The sequence below is a fragment of the Pezoporus occidentalis genome, unplaced genomic scaffold, assembly GCF_034315485.1.
Source record: "Pezoporus occidentalis ecotype Australia unplaced genomic scaffold, CSIRO_AGI_Poc_V1 ctg85, whole genome shotgun sequence".
In the NCBI taxonomy this organism is placed as follows: Eukaryota; Metazoa; Chordata; class Aves; order Psittaciformes; family Psittacidae; genus Pezoporus; species Pezoporus occidentalis.
This window is the reverse complement of record NW_026916212.1, coordinates 1413991-1429511: the sequence shown is the minus strand read 5'-3', so window position 1 is coordinate 1429511 and position 15521 is coordinate 1413991.

The window sequence follows — 15521 nt, the reverse complement described above, 5'->3', positions numbered from 1 at the left end:
CTCTATGTTTGGAAACTTGAATTCGGACACAGTAAGGAAGTTTGAGAGGGTCATATTTACACTCAGCGTAACTCCTTAGCAGTAAACCAAGGATAAATTTGGCTTTAGTTAGTTACTAACAAAAGTAACTAAAAATGTGCAAGTGTTACAGAGCCAGATAAAGCAGCAAGTCGAGAGAACAGAGGGCATCAGCTTGAGAGGTAATCAATAGGCGTAGGAGGTTGGAAAAGATGTGAAACACCAATGTCAACAGAAAGTCAGAAGCATGGGGAAAAAAAAGCTGTCACAAAGTGAAAATACAGAAACTTTCTCTTTCTTTTTGTATCCATCAGTGAAGTTTGACTTTAATTAATTAATTGTTTAGGGTTATATTATGAATTTGACTACACTAGTATGCAGACTGTTTTAGGCTAGAATGAAGTCTTAATATCCCATTTTAATAGAAGAAACTTGGTTTCCAGTCCTGCTTATGCCCCAGAACCCATGGTCTAAAAAGGAGACATTCTTAGATGGTGTGCACAGTAAAGGGCAATGCAGCCAGAAGGATCATGTGCTGCCCTCAAAAGGAATGAGCAAATGGATAATCCAGACTGTAATTGCTCCTGTTCCAATGTCAGTAGTTGCTAGTATATGAAAAAAGCTTTTCCATGAAAGAATAACTATCTAGGCAAATCACACTCAAAACACATATTAAATCTTGTGAGTCCAGATGTGCAAACAGACAGAATGTTCACTGGTTTGGAGGAAGATTTGGACTGAAATGCCATGCTTACTTCAAGTCAACAGAGTTCAATTTGTTTCCCCAGAGTGCGGTCTAGAGTATAATTTTGAAAGTGGAAAGGCCAGCTTACAAAGAAAGAGTCATTATGTAAAATGAAAATCATCCACTGTTGCCCAGTATTCTGTGCAACCTTTTATTCACACAAAATGAGGAAAATGTAGATATAAACAAGTCATCGACTTTGAGAGTTTACACTCCTCTGACTCAGAGGCCACTGTGCCTCTGTATAATATAGTTTAGAACACATACAAAACTGGTCTTTGTTACCTTACCTGTCAGAAAGGTCTAAACACATCTAGATCTTGCCTCCTCTCCCAGGCATTTCTGATACACAGGCACCCACTAAACCAATATTAGGGAGTCCTCCAAACATTAACTGAATTTTATTTTTAATAATTTAGATGTATGATCTAAACTGCTGCACCTTTTAAATACATCCACTCTTTTTCTTACAGTTTTTCATCATTATCTTTTCTCACATACAAACTAAAATATTTTAGAGATTATTCATACTCATTTTAAAAGCGTGCTAGCAAAAAAACTACAGCACATAAACTGGAACTGCATTTTAGCTCACATTTAAGAGCCTTCAGTAGCAATAGCTGTTAGTGTTAGGGTATCTTATGATAACATTACAGCATCCTCCTATTTAAGAACTTTGTCTAAACTATAGGATGTATTTATGTTGCCAGGTACAGTTCAGACTCTTGGTCCTTTGATTCCCCCAAGCAGAGGGCCAATTCAAATGCATTAAAATCTCCTTTTCTTGTTTACTCAGGTCTTCTTCCAGTTAAAGCAGGTTGTGGTGCACAGAGACTCATTCCAGAAAGGAGTTTTAACATCACCAATGTACAAACATCTGGGTTAAGATACAGGAAGCTTTCTCAGTTCCCCCACCTTAGATGAGTGCATTCAGAGCTTGACGAATGGATGATATTCTGCTACACTGCCTATAACTGCTTTTAAGCTGCTGCAGTTCTAGTGGTGCTAGCTTAGAACGTACTGAGGTGCTGAGGGGAAGGGAAGTTTGTTATCTTTTTGCAAGCTTTTTTTCTTGGTTGAAAAGACTCAACTAACTTGGCGTGAGTTCATACGATTCACAGGAATGAGTTTGCGTTTTGCAGCTCCTACTAAAAACTTCAGGTAAAGAATTACCTAAGCTCTATTCACAACGTATTTAACACATAATAAAACCATTAAAACCAGCACCTAACACAAAGCTAGGAAAAAAAGGCAGAAAAATACATATATTGATTTTAGTGTGCACTTGGAAAACTGCATCTGGCAGGTTTGAGCTTTTTGCCCAGAGCGCAAAACTGGTGCTGTGGGGAAACTTTAGGCACAGGAAAAACATGAAAGACACCTGCTGTCAAATTATACAGTTTCTTTGCTACTCTGAAATACTGTCTTTAAGTCCCTGCAGAGAAAGCTCTAAACATGGCATTAGAGTTTTTGAACTTGTTTTTCTTTTTATACCTTTTATCTTTGTCTCATCTGCACTAGACTATTACATGGATGGCTCATGCAAAACCATGACAAAAATAAACCACTCCTTTGGAGCAATATGTGTGCTGTGTTATTTAGACTCCACAGAAGAAATGGGACAGGATTTTCTCTGTTCTTCACTCTTATTAATGTATGGCTGTCACCAATCACATGCAACCCAACCTCTGTGTGAGCTATTTCTTTAAGTGTATCTTCTTGTTAACTTTATCTCAAAATAATCAGAAAGTCTGTGGAAAGCATATTGAGGAGGAGAAAGAAAAAACAGAGACAGATGAGACTGTAACAGGACTTTTGATAAAATCCTTGCAAGAATTTGGCTTCTCTTAAGGTTTAGGTACTGCATATTCCAGTGACTCTATTATTTTCTTCCCCAACATTTCTTTTATCTCATTTGGTAGTATCCATGAAAATAATGTCTCCAAAAGAATATGGTACATCCTGATCAGTTGTTGCATATGCACTTCTAAACACTGCTCAGCACTTCTTTTGTCTTGTTTACTGTTTATTTAATCCTGAATCTGATTAATTACAGGGTGTTATACAAAAGGCAGAAAAGATACACGAATCCTGAATTAGGCAGTCCTTTGGGTAGCCATCAGACATTTTTACTGGCTTCAGAATTAGACACTGAAGGTTAATTTCATGCTGTCTTTAGAGGCAAGGTTTTGCAGTGACTCAGAGTGTGTTTTAATAATTCATCATTATCTTAAATTGAGACATAAAAAGGATGCTCGAGTCCAACATACTATTCTAAGCAGTCCAAATTTGTTCTCTTTGTAAACGAAAATGCTTTACAATATGCGGAACTGTGCTTATTACTATTTTTAGTCAACAGCATTCAGACTTAAAGCTACTTGTGTGTATGTTTAGACCACTCCGGCCCTTCTCAATATGCTATTCATACCTCTTTATCTACACTTGGAGCCCACATCAGTGCCCATTCTTTTTGAATAACTACTAATTCAGATGAAATGCTCTGATTCTATACATAAAAGCTCATTGATGCTGCTTTAAATAAATCTAGACTGAGATACTGTCAATAAAATAAAAATGTTACCATAAAGACAAAAAAAAATCTAGAGGTTTTCTGCTTGTTTCCAGTGGACTCCAATTCACTGAATTGTAGAAGCCCCAATTTAATGCCTAGAAGGTCTACCAAAGAAGTATAAGAAAAACAAATTCACATTTACAAGCATAAAATTTCTGAAGAATTCTACCTTACACTACAAATTTTTGAGGGAACCCACAAATTTCAAAATAATAGGAAAACTCTAGCATTTGCAGGGAGGATTTTTGAAATATTCACTGCTAACTTAATTTACTTCCTGTTACAGGCAATCCTACTGTGACTTTTGTAATTGACTTTGTTAGGAGCAGAGCTAGGCCTGAGTGTTTTGAGAATTATATTCTAAAAAATACATTGTGATCACCTTTCTATCAATGTTTTAAAATTTTTACCTCAACATCTAATAACTTGCTAATCTGACAGAAAGGTTCTGTCCTGGGTTCAGCAGTAGCAGTCATGTTTCTCCTTCGTGGTAGCTGGTGCAGTGCTGTGTTTTGACTTCCAGCTTGAGAACAGTGCTGGTGAAGCCGATGTTTTCGGTTGTTGCTAAGTGATGTTTACCCTGACCAAGGACTTTGTGAGGCTCATGCTCTGCCAGGGAGGAGGGAAAGCCGGGAGGAAGCAGAGACGGGGCGCCTGACCCAGCCTGGTATTCCATACCACAGCATGTCATGCCTGGGGTGGGGGGTAACTGGGAGTTACCCGGAAGCACCCGGGCTTCCGGGTGGACTCGTTTCTTGGCGAGTGGTATTGTATTCTCTTCCCTTGTTATTTTCTCTTATCATTGTTGTCGTTGGTGGTAGCGGTGGTGATTTGTGTTGTACATTGGTTGCTGGACTGTTCTTGTCTCAACCCGTGGGAGTTGCACTCTTTCGATCCTCCTCCCCGTTCCTCCAGAGGTGGGAAAGGGGAGAGCTACCGGGGCGGGGGGGGGGGTGGGGGGGGGGCGGTGTCAAGATTGCTCTCAGCCTGGCACCAGTCACTAGGAGTGAGTGAACAAGCTGTCTGGATAGGGTTTAAACCATGACAGGTTCTCATAGGATATTACAAATTTGCTCTGCAGAAACAACTCTGTTAAAGGAAGGACGACTCAAGAAGACATTTATTACGTCAGCAATGAGTATTTCACCATGTGAGCGGCGCCACAGACAAGCAAGAGCTTGAAAATCTTTGTACTGCCAGAATAGAGGCTACATTTACTAATAGAGGCTACATTTACTATAGGACAGGGTGGTCTAGAGTATATTATCTTGCACTTTCCAAGGACATAAGATTCCCTTGAAATTCCGAATGTACAATAATGCAGCAGCATCTCTAAAACAGGAAAACAATGGAAAGAAAGCAAGGTTTTCCAGCTGATAAACATAATGCATTAGCTTCAGTCCTAAAAAACTGAGCAGATAAAATGCAGATTATTGATTGCATAGAGCTATAGCATCAAATTGCATACAAAAAAAAAATTTAAAAAAGAATAATTGCGCCAAAAACCTCTTTGTGTGTAATTGTATAACTATTACACTTATAGTGTTATGTCAGCTCAGGAATATTATGTTTTCCTACTTTTTTTTTTTTTTTTAGTTGTTTTATTTGCCAGAAAAGGTACATTTGGAATTATAATTTGTTTGAACTTAAAACTAAAAATAAGATACAGGGCATCTAATTCATAGCTTTTCCTTTGTTTATTTTTCATAATTATACTTCTGATTTATTTAAAATCCCTTTTGAAATGTTGAATATTAGAAAGGAAGCACAGATGCTGATTCTCTTTGTAATGGCCTAAAAAAGTGCAAGCTTTAATCTGATGTCTAGGCTGCATTAAAAAAATTGGATTGAAAAGGATTAGATTAGGCCTTCTGGATTTAAAAATGTTAAAACTCCATTTATGCTTTAACATAATCTCCTTCCACTCTCTGCAGCCATCAAGCTGAGCTCTGTCCCTTGCAAGTATTTTTTATTATTATTATTAAATTTGCTTCTTTTTCATTTTAACATCCTAGTTTTATATTAGTAATAGCAAGAAATCCTCTGAGACAGATCTAAAAGTTCTTTCTGACCTTGTGAATGGGAGGGCAGGCATTTAAACCTCTGGCTTTTACGATGATTTTATGTATTTGTGCGCAGTCACAAATGTAAATATTAATAGCTAGTTTTTAAAAGCTAAATAAGAGTGAATGCTTTTAAGGACTTTAGGTGCTTGTGAGAGAGTGATGATGTTTTACAGTACAACAATTTATTTACAATGCATTATTATGAAGTAATGCTCAGTTTAAAAAGCAATCATGCACTTTAGTAAAACTGAAGTACCTATTACCTACAGCATCTGTAAATAAAAAAGGTATAATATTTGCAAGCTTCTGCCTGATACTTCAGAAAGCAGATTGGGTTTTATTTCTCATAAAAATAAAACAAAAATATTATTTGGGATGTTATAGGACAGCAGCCCTCAGGAGCAAAATGGAGGAATATAAAGGTCCTTTCTGAGATCAGTGTAACCTTTTAAGTAATGAATATGACTCTACTGCTGAATTTCTGGGCATCCCACACCATGGGGTGTAAATTTTTCCGTTATCACTCAGCCTGTACTGAATTGAGGTAAATTGAAAATATTTAAAAATATTTTCTAATGCTATCTGATGTGTGAGAGACATTCTAGAATCACAGAATACTGACTTATATGTAATTATATCAAAAAATATATTGGCTCCACTTCTGTTCATCCATAGTAGATCAGTTCTTCATATTCGTCCATGGATCTCTGACAAGTCATCTGCTGGGGCATACCACCACTCCTATTTTCTGCCAACAGGATCAGGCTCTGGGTATCTTCCAAAAGATCCATTATTGTGATTTGGTCTGACTTAGTGATATGAATAACTAGGTGCTGTTATTAGAAAGGTAGTGTTTGCTGAGCTGGGCTGGAGATTTCTTGATTAATTCCCAATATCTGTTAAAACCTAGTATTGAACTGTGTTTGCTCTAACGAATGAACCCCATTGGGGAACCTGGTTCAGGGTATTAAAAGTGAACTGTCCAAACCAGTGTGAGTTGTGACACCATCATAAAATGAATAAGTAACCTGATCAATAATACTCATTCTCAATATAGGCATCATTATCAGTCCATCCAAAAAATGCAAATATGTTCATCATATCCATAATAAAGAATAAGGCTAAAAAGTTTTCCTACCCCATTTGCTATGGTCTTGTGAGATTCAAGAGTGTAAAGAAGGTGTAACTAGTAGAGCATCATTTTCTCTTAGCACCGCCAGAGAAACTGAGGTATTTTATGACTGTGGGTTTTTTTCAAATCACAATCTGCTTGTTTTCATGTGCCATATCAACAGCCACATTTGAAAATAAAGATGGTTTGTGGTCACAGAACACATTCAGTACCTGAGCCAGATTGCCTTTTAATAAAGACCAGTTGGATTTTCAGAGTTCACTTTCCTCACGACTCAGACACGTATCATTATATACCGCACACTTTCTCAGCTTCTTCAGCTAAGAAAGAATATTGTTATGTTATGCAGTACAGGTGCATCTGTACTGCTGGATAGACCACTAAAATATGTGCAAAACTACAGTGGGCCCACAAGGAGGTGTAATGTCATATGTAAAATACAGCTAGCAACTAAGAGTAGTTCTTCTTAAGCAATTCATAGTTATTCCTTTTGTAAAAACTACAAATATTTCTGAATAGCCATAGAAGAACTACATAACTGTTCCTCCAAACATGAGAAACAAAAACTGTATGAATTGAATTATTTATCTAATTCATTTAATTTAGCTCAGTATCTGGAGAATTGGGACAATCCAAGATGAGCTAGTGCTAAGAAAAATATTTCATGTCAGGAATTATTAAATCACAAAAACAGTGAACAACTGCTACTTAACACACCACCAAAAGCAGTCTTGAACCCCCTTATTTAGAAGCTGAAGTAATTTAAGTCTGAAATTTGTCACCTTCTCTTTGACTTTGCAGCTAAGGTTATGACAGAAATGAACTACCATGAAAGGGGGAGCCAAAGCACCTGGCTACAATTAACCATTAATCCTAAGAGCAGAGGCTGTTAGGCGCTGGAGAGATCTGGATGTTTAGAAACCAGATGGCAATCCTTGCAGTGAGAAGGGAGATGTGGGCTTTGAATTAGATGGAGAGCATTTTAATAAATGTAGAGAAGGTTGTGCTACTTCAGCGGTGAGCACAGAACCTGCAGCAGCTTACTCACTGTAGAGGTAGACATCCACACATTTAGCCAACTGAATTCTCTCGTTTTGAACTTATAAGAGCTGTGTTTGATTGTTCTTGAATGGAGCAATATCAGAACTGTTATTCATCAGTTTAAATTGACCTCATAAAATATTTTAATCAGCCATGACTATATTCTAATAGGCAATTCCAATTGGTTTTATATTTCAATTCAATTCTGAAATCATACAAAATTCTAAGCACTGAAACTTCAGTTGGAATAGAAAGGTTAGAAAAATGAATGAACAAAGACCACAAGCTAAACTGAAATTGCAAATCTTCTTATTTTGCCTCTATTTTGATCGAATTTCACCTTATACAATGGATCAGGGTGTCTTTCAGCATCAGAAATACTACAACGGTATACCATATTCTCCTAAACTTCTGTCCAAAAAGGCCTTTAGTTTTGAACTGGTCATTATAATGTGGACATGTGATTAACATTATAATTCTGTCTACACTATTTAATATTTTTGAAAGCCATTAAGATAACTGTACTTCATTATATTTTGCAGGTGAAAAATATTTTCGAGATAAATTTTTTCTTTTTCTTCCAGGAACTCTAAACAGAAACTCTGGTTAATTGTACAACTATCGTATATTTATTCACTATCATATATTTATTCACTGCCATATATTTAAAGTATACTAAACTATATTGATTATGTTCATGAAGACAACAGCAAAAAACTATAATCCCACTTTCCAGAAAATATTATAACTATTGTTAACTCATTAAATACTAAACTGATATCATTACTTGACCTAAAAGACTTAAATCTACTAAATAGATATACTAATATCAACACTGCTGTTCTCATTTGCAGCTAAACATTAGTTTAAAAAAAATAATACTGGAAAGTTCTAGCTCCTTTACTTTTCTGCAGCCCAAGTCAATTAATGTATGTCATAACCTTATATTTAGTATTACTGTACAGACTTTATAGAATCAATACCTTTATTTCTGCTTAATTTTGAGGCTGTGTCCTACAGCAAACTGTAAGAGACAGCAAATTACTGTTTTGACTCATCCTTACAGTACATTAGCTGATTGAGGACTGTAATGTTCCACAGGTTAAAAGGCTGTGTAGGTCTTTCCAGATAGGGAAAACCTACAAGAGGGAAAGGGAGATTTACAGGAGAGATTTCAAGAAATGCCAGTATCTGAGGACATTGTGCATAAGGTCTGAAAAACCTGTATGTACAACTTTCCCTTTGGGCTCTCTGTTGCCTCTTTCATGAAATCTCAACCTTGGTCACTGAAGTGGGAAAAGGCTCTTTCACTCTTCTTTGTGAGTGATTCAGTCAACTACAGAACCTAACTGAAGGAGATATTTTCCTTTTCCAGTTCAGTGGACTGCTCAGGCTGATGTAGCAGAGTAAGCAAACCTACCGTCACCTGCTGTGATAAGTACAACTCCTTCCCTTGTGCTGCCACCAGTTACCCCAGGTTAATAAACTGAGTTGAGTCAGGTCACAGAAGCACCCAGCCACCCTGCTTAGTTAAAATATCTGGCCAACATAGAGAATGGAACAGATTTCAGTGAAAGCACTGGTATCTGACAAGACATAAAAAGTGTTCAAAAGCTCTGTATTCTACAAGGGAACGTCTCCTGAGCATGAGAAACCAGAGATGCAAAATATGCCTGAATATAGATGTCTGTAAGTCAATTGCAGGTCCAATAGAAATGGAAAACAGAAGGAAAAGATTTTTCCAATTTTATTTCACAAATGTAGATATAAAGCAAAATACTTTAAATTTTTTTCAGTTTTTTTTTCTTCTTTTAATGTTATTTTATTTTTATAACTTTTACTCTAAGAGAAACTTCAAGAATAACTGAACTACAAGAAATTGTTTCCCAAATGGTTGTATGGAGAAATTTAGAAACAAGTACTGGGATCCTCCAGCAAGCACCCAGCCTTTCCAAAGTATGACAAAGATGTTACAGGGTCTTCCTGTTTCAGCTGTCTGAGCCATACTGAGAGGAGGAAGAAGTATCTTCGGACAGTCTAATCATCAGGAAGGATCTCTGAAATGCAGTAAGGACAACACTTGGTCTCCCAGAGTTCTCAAGGGGATTTTTGACATTTCACAAAGTCAGAATGACAACTTTTATTAAGCTAATGACCATTTCTTCTGCAAAATCAGCACTCGCATTGTTTTTGTTAAACATAATTCCCAATCCAAATTCAGCATGGGATTTTTTTTTTCCCACAAGAATATGGTAATGTTGTAAACTGTGAATCTTAGCAGTCTTCATCACATCTTTGCAAAAGGCAGTCCACTGAAGCTTCATGCAATCGGTCTTATTTTAAGTTAATTTAGTAAGGAGAAAGAACCACTAATCTGAAAAACAAAAACTCAGATGACATAAATAGCTTTTTCTTCTTGTGCCAATTAATAAGCTAATGCATGTGCATATTCCTCTTCTAGACAAGTTCTTTATTATCTACAAAAGTTCTTTGCCTATAGTATCTAAACAATTCTTTATAATTAGATGAGGCTTTATTGTCTTTCAATCTTTTATGTATATGTATTTAGAGATCTAGGTATATATGTATCTAATTATTTTGTTACTCTGTAACAAATACCACTGTAATCAATTGCTATGTAATGTTCTCTGAGAAAGATGCCTGTGCTGTGGACTTAAGTGTGTTAAATTAAAATATACTAAATCAAAAATACATTCACCACTTTTAAAAAATATTTTAAATGAGAACAGTGAAAAATACGTCTTATATTTTGCTCTGTGACTCATTCTTTGACAATAATTTTTCAGTGTAAAGGATTAATGTACTGGAGAATCAATATGCTTTCAGACAGATACTACATCAGTGTGTTTCCTTTGTTGGTCCATATTTTCATTATTAACAGTTTATGTCAGCAGTGTCCTCTATGCATCTAGGACATTTTAAATTTGCTTGATCACTGTGGCATTCTTGACTGTGTGAGGCATCTTGGGTAGCACAATAGAGTAAGAAACCAAAGTTAAGATTAATGTATTGCAATTAAGATTGCCAAACTATATCACATAGAATGGTTGTTGGATTTAATTGGATTGCTTTTAGTATGCAAAGATTTTTTTGTTCATTTTTTGCTATGCTTGACTGAACTACTGATTCCAATTTCATTTTAGATGAACAATCCACTATTTTGAGGGGGTTTTTTATGTTTTATCACATAAATGTTATAAATTTTCAAAAAGTCATTCAGAGGTAGTTTTGTTTGCTAGAGAAACTCCTTAGAATCACTGCTCTTTACTAATTACATTGGAATGGAATCACAATTACCATGAAATTACATTGTTTATAATTTATCAATGACTGTGCTTACTGAGCAAAGCATGCACTTTGGCACAAATAATGTAACAAAATTTAGGTAGATGCTACAGCCCAACCTGATTTATATATGGGGATCACCCTTCTGGTTTCAGTATATCCTAAGGATATATGACATGCTGTACCTCCTGTGAACAACAGTCACAGTAGTCTCATGAGTTTGCATTTCAGCAGAAGCAAACCATGGCACAAGACCATTACAGTTTTCTTTAGGCTTTGGCAGGCAGGCTACACCATCAGCCTTCTGTCTGACTGCACTACAAACATCTTGTAGGTGATGAGTTCATGTGCCATACACAAGCACCAAGTCAGGGTTTGCCTTTTACCCACAGCACAGAATTGCAGCCTCTTCTGACTGATGATGGTGACTAGACTCTCAAAGCAGTGGGGCTGGAAGGTATGCTGCTGGGCTGGGCCATGCCAAGATCTGCACCTGCCTCTATAGCAATCTGAAGTGTAGAGTTTGGTAGGACAAATTATAGTTGCAAATTTCGCATTCAAAGGAAACGTTTAGCTCATGCAGAAATGATATGCAGTGTGGGTTTCTAGCACAGTGCTGCAAAATGAGGTGTTTCCAACCTGGTGGTATAAAAATAACCTTTATTGGTCAGTGTCAGGCTCAGATCTAGGACAAGAAATTATCCATCATCCCCTGTGAATTTTACTCAGTACAATGGATAAGGACAACACCCTTTAGTTTTCTGTTTCAGCAAGTATGTGGTGACTGTTTCCCTAACCTTGCCCATAGGGACTAAGTGGATAGAAAGCTGAAGTTATAACCAATAGACTTATAAGGTCTAGTTTGTTAATACGTAAGGCAAAGACCACCATAGTTCTATCTGCAAAAGCTATACTGATTATTTTAGAGCACCACGACCCATAAGAAAGATCCTTTGCCTTCATATTCCAGTCACACAAATTTAAAGAAACATAAACAATTCTGGAAGGCATGCTAAGGCACATTCATGGAGTCATTTACTTGAGACAGTGTTCCTGAATCAGGAGTAGCTGAATTAAAAGTGTTAATTTATATAAAAAATCATAGATCAGTTTAGAATCATAGACTCATAGAATTGTTTGGGTTGGAAGAGGCCTTAGAGTCCATCTAATTCCAATCTCCTGCATGGGCAGACATAAAGTTGAAAATTACTATTCTGTTGATGTAAAAGTATCATGCGACACTGAGTGGCTACTATCAGACATAGTAATGAAAGCTGGGCATTTCATACAGAGCCATCTGCCATCATCCCATCAGCGCTTTGAAAGTAAAGTCCTTGAAATATTAAGGAACAGTTTGCTAATATATATCAAAATTGGAGTAATCATTTCTTATTATTTGTTTAAGTCATGTTAAACTAACTGTTTAAGTCACTCTTGCTCTTGGCTGAATACAGTACAGACAGAAATACATTCTGTTTTCATTTGCACCTTGCAACTGGACTATTGAGAATGAAATTTTATGACCTACAATGTAGCACATACAGTAAAAAGTTGTTCTGTGTCCTCACCATTGTAAACTGGTATAGCTTTACTGAAAGGATAATCTAGCCTTCTAATACTGGAGAAAATGTATGTAACATATTTAAGCTGTATCAGAAACCTGTATATGCTTACTTAATTCCAATGTACTCTTTCGGACTTCAGAAACTTCCACGTATTAACTGTAACCAGATGAGTTGATACGGGTGTGGTTTGGGTTTTTTCTTTAAAAAAAAAAGAAACTTCTGAAAACTTATAGCATTGAAGAGACTAAACTCTATAAGAGTCACTGTTTTATGGAGTGATATTTTAAAGCTGTGAAAACCTCTGCCTTGAGTAGGTCAAATATGGACTTAAAGAAGGGGTTTATTTATACCTAGCTACTTAAAAAATAGTATGACAGCTTTCTCATTAAAATTGAAATTTGGGGACAGCAATCACCTCAGTTCAGGCAGCCATTTATAGTTGGAAACAGACTGCATTTGGAAAGCAATCATCCCACTTTCAGCTTTTATCAGAAAGAAGTTGTGATGTTGCATCAATGAAAGGATTAGCCAAACTGATAGATTTTTTTCATAAAATGTTTTAACTTTCTTTTTCTGTAATTGTACATAAAAAAGGAAAAAAATCTAGCCAAAGATGGGTTAAATACAATTTTAAGTGTTGCAATGAAACATAGACATTCTATGTATAATTCATTCCAGAATTATAGAAGACATAAGACGAGAAAGAGTACTGGGAGATATTTTCCTTTCTATAAAGCCTGGGAAGAGCTATGCCTTCTACATTTTTTAAATTTTTGCTTTCTTCCTATGCGTGATGAATAATTCTATAAAGATGTCTCATAGGAGGAGCACACCAAGATGCAGGATACTGCTGCATTCCCTTCCTAATCACTGAGTAACTACTCACTGTGGTAAATCACCATGTCTCTACCTCAGTTCCCTTTGTGTGAAGCACAGCCTCCTTCTACCTTTCTGTCTCTTCTTTCCCCTAGAAAGTGTTTTTTAAATAATCTTCTACTGCATCTTCATACAAAATGCAGTGAAACTCTGACTTTAATTTGACAGTTTGGATTCACTGACCAAAGACCAAAAAGCCAATTTTAATCCAGTAATTTAGAGTTGTGCCAATAATAAAGATTAAAAAAGAGATGGAGATTAATCTCAGATTATTTGTCAATAATTTTAAAATAAATTAAGAAAATTTCTCAACGACTAGAAAAAGGGAAATATAACCCCCATTTTCAAGAAGGGGAAAATGGATGACTTGGGAAATTACAGACCAGTCAGTCTCACCTCTGTGCCTGGCAAAATCTTGGAGCAGATTCTCCCGGAAGGCATGCTAAGGCACATGAAAATCAACAAGGTGTTTGGCGACAGCCAGCATGGATTCACTAAGGGGAAATCCTGCCTGACCTATTTGGTGGCCTTCTATGATGGGGCTAAGGAACTGATGGACAGGGGTAGAGCAGTTAATGTCATCTACCTGAACTTGTACAAAGCATCTGACAGTGTCCCACACGACATCCTTGTCTCTAAATTGGAGCGACATCAATTTGATGGATGGACCACTCGGTGGATAAAGAACTGGCTGGATGGCCGCACATAGAGAGTTGTGGTCAATGGCTCAATGTCCGGCTGGAGACCAGTAATGAGTGGTGTCCCTCAGGGATCGGTGCTGGGACCAGTTTTGTTCAACATCTTTGTTGCTGACATGGACAGTGGGATTGAGTGCGCCCTCAGCAAGTTTGGGTCAAAGCAAACCCAAGGAACAGCTACAGATTGGACAAAGAAGAGATTCAAAGCAGCCCTGTGGAGAAGGACTAGGGGGTGTTGGTTGATGAGAAAATGAACATGAACCATTAGTGTGTGCTTGCAGCCCAGAAAGCCAACCATATCCTGGGCTGCATCAAAAGGAGCATGACCAGCAGGTCGAAGGATGTGATCCTGCCCCTCTACTCTGCTCTTGTGAGACCTCACCTGGAGTATTGTGTGCAGTTCTGGTGTCATCAACATAAAAAGGACATGGAACTGTTGGAACAAGTCCAGAGAAGGGCCACGAGGATGATCCGGGGACTGGAGCACCTCCCGTATGAAGACAGGGTGAGAAAGTCGGGGCTGTTCAGCCTGGAGAAGAGAAGGCTGTGTGGAGACCTCATAGCAGCCTTCCAGTATGTGAAGGGGGCCTATAAGGATGCTGGGGAGGGACTCTTCATTAGGGACTGTAGTGACAGAACAAGGGGTAACGGGTTCAAACTTAAACAGGGGGAGGTTAGATTGGATATAAGAAGGAAATTTGTTCCTCTTAGGGTGGTGAGGCACTGGAATGGGTTGCCCAGGGAGCTTGTGAATGCTCCATCCCTGGCAGCATTCAAGACCAGGTTGGACGAGGCCTTGGGTGACATGGTTTAGTGTGAGGCGTCCCTGCCCATGGTAGGGGGGTTGGAACTAGATGATGTTAAGGTCCTTTCCAACCCTAACTATTCTATAATTCTATGAAATGTGCTTCTCTGTATATTAAATCTTACTTATTCTGCCATAAAAAGAGGAAATTGCCTTCAGCTGAATATGAGCCATTAATTATCAGTGCTTTGGAAACAAATAGATTTGTTTTTTACTGCTCAAAGGAATTAATCCTTCTTTAGTCAGCCCCCTTTCATTTGTGAAGTTAAAATATCCATACTTTAAGAAATGTTAAAAATCTATCTTTGAAATGTGCATGATCTAATTTCTCACCTAGAGAACTGAAACTTGGAAGACTCTGAACCCCAAAAAATCACTTTTTTTCCGCTTTTCTTGGAGTACCTTGGAGTTGTTTTTAAATTAAGATGGAATAAAAGTTCTCAGTTTCAATAAACAAAAAATCTATTTCTCATGCACTAATGATCTCTGCAATACTGCTGCCAAAGCTAATTCTGTGGAAAAATAAAAAAAAAATAAAAAGAAATAAGAATAAGGCAGGAGAAGAAAAGGAAAGATAACTGAGAAAAATCTGCAGGTAAATGGGTTGCCAGTTTACCAGGACACTTAACTCTCAAGTGCATGCTGCACACTTTCTCTAGCCTTCTAGCTTTTAAACTTTCGTTCTTTATGACGGTAA